The following is a 2,401-nucleotide window of genomic DNA, read 5'->3' on the forward strand; positions in this document are numbered from 1 at the left end:
TTTACAGTTGTTTGTATTTTAATAGAATGTTGTAGAACAGCAGGACTGTCCACCAGAACTTTCTGCGGTGATAGATGTAGTCCGTGCTGTTCAGCGCAGTGGTCCCTGCATTCATGTGGCTACTGTCACTTGACACGTGGACCGTGAGACTGAGGAAGTGAGTTTTACCTTGTGCCAGTGCCACGAGGGACAGTGCAGCTTTGTCTAGACTTCCCAAAGGAAAACAGTGTCCACTGTCATCTTAAGGCCGTGTGGTTGGGAGAGTTCGGTGGGGACAGAGAAGGGGACCTTCCTGATGCCTCTCAGACTGAGTGCCTATTGATTAGGTGCTAAGCTTAGAGTCTAAGGAGGAAGGAATATGAATATATATTTAATGTGCAAAAGCATTTAAAATATGTCATAGGAGCCCTTGCAGGCTTGCTCAGTTGCTTAGAGCTTCATCTCGATATGCCAAGTTGGCAGGTTCAATTCCTGGTCAAGGCACATACAAGAAACAACCAATGAATGCGTAAGTAAGTGGAACAACAAATCTATCTCTCTCTCTCTAACCAATAAATAAAAAATTATAAAAAAATGACAGAGGATGACAAATGCTAGGGAAAATAAAGTGGGGTGAGAAAGAAGGAACGCCAGATGGCGTTCCTTTAGAGAAGTGTTTTAGAGAGGGTGGTCTGGGTGGCCCCTGAAAGGTGACACTTCGCAGAAAACTGAAGGAAACAGTCCGTGTAGAAGAGCATGACAGAGGGGACGGCGGGTGCAAAGGCCCTGAGACAGAGAGGAGGCCCAGCAAGACTCAGGACAGCAAGGAGGCCTGCGTGGCACAGCAGGGTGGTGAGGGGGCGGTCGGGTCAGAAAGGAAAGCGGTTGTGGGCGCGGGTCCCACAGATAACGTAGGACTTTCTAGGCCTTGCTAAGATCGCAGATTTTGTTCTCAGTGAGGATTTTGAGTGTGGGATGGCTTGAACTACGTGTGTTTTCTAAAGCATAGATGTGGAAATCGGCGTTTATAGGTAGTGTGGAAGTAAGGCAGGGAGAGAGGAGTCAGAGACGCAGCTTGGGGCCATTTGAAGGAGCCATAGGTTAGACTCCTTTGCTTCTGCGTCAGCCTTTTCCCAGCTGCCTGGCCTCAGGCGTTTGACTTCTCCAAGCTCAGTTTTCTTATCTTTGAAATAGGGGCAGTAACAGTCTCACAGTCTTGGGTGGATATACGGCCTGCTGTTAACACACAGGAAGCTTTAGCACATAATAGTCGTTCCCTGAAGAGTCATTATCAGGGTCTTTAAGGTACCCAACCAGGAAGCCTGTGGCAGAAGCCTGGGGAGAAAAGGAAGAGGAAGGTGATGAAACTTAATGGTAACAATAATAGCCAGCTAATTCTTACTGAATACTTATCACCTCTAGGCACTGGGCAAAGCATTTGGCAAATATTATCTCACTTAGACTTCATAACAAAAACAAGGACACAATAGATTAACCCATTTTTTTCTCTAATGAAGAAACTGAGGCTCAAAGAGATAGTGAACTGTGCTCAGGGTCACACAGTGGGTAACTGGCAGCAACTGGGACCCATTCCCCGACCTTGGACTCCGGAGTCCCAGTTCTTTCCACTGGTGATAAACCACTGAGCTCTGGGGTGAGAGGTCCCAGTGACTTTTCTGTAGGAATCTTCACAATAGGATGCTCTAATACAGGAACTGGAGAGGGGGGCAGAGGGCAGGCTAGTGGTCTCTTGAGCGTGGAGCCCACTATCACACCCCATCTTGGGCCACTTTGCTCAGTTCTCCACCCCCAGGTACTGTATCCATCTTTGCTTTCCTCTCTGGAACCATGCTCCATCTAACCACAGGACCTTTGCACTAGCTGCTCTGTTTTTAAAAGAAATTATAGTTGACATACAGTTTTATATTAGTTTCAGGTGCACAGCATAGTGATTTGACATCTATATACCTTACAAAGTGGTCACCACAAGAATTCTAGCAAACTAAAAATATGGAACACTTCCCGCATTTGTACGTCATCCTTGAGCGGGGCCGTGCTAATCTCCATCGTCCCAATTTTAGTCTGTGTGCTGCGGAAGTGGGCGCCTAGCTGCTCCTTCTCCTTGGAAAACTCTTCCGCTGGCCCTTTACCTTGCTCTTACTTGCCCTATGCCCTTCCTACTTCTTTAGAAACTTCCCAGACCCTAAGTGAGGCCAGTGTTCCTGACACAGGCTCTCTCAGTCCCTGCCCTCCCTGTTCACACCCCAGATTTCAGTTTGTGAGTATACATTTTAAAATGCTTAAAAATTTTTTAAAAATTACAAGATTTTATTTATTCATTTTTAGAGAAAGAGAGGGAGGGAAGCATCAGTGTGTGGTTGCCTCTTACATGCCCACTCTGGGGACTTGGCCTGCAACCCAG

The 2,401-nt window shown here is 46.8% G+C and overlaps 1 pseudogene; it reads right to left on the reverse strand.

Annotated features, from left to right (window-relative positions):
• Positions 1-1,983: 1,983 nt before the first annotated feature.
• Positions 1,984-2,084, reverse strand: LOC119061544 (uncharacterized; annotated as a pseudogene).
• Positions 2,085-2,401: the final 317 nt, after the last annotated feature.

The sequence above is a fragment of the Artibeus jamaicensis genome, unplaced genomic scaffold, assembly GCF_021234435.1.
Source record: "Artibeus jamaicensis isolate MK-2021 breed Jamaican fruit bat unplaced genomic scaffold, CSHL_Jam_final contig_465, whole genome shotgun sequence".
Classification (NCBI taxonomy): Eukaryota; Metazoa; Chordata; class Mammalia; order Chiroptera; family Phyllostomidae; genus Artibeus; species Artibeus jamaicensis.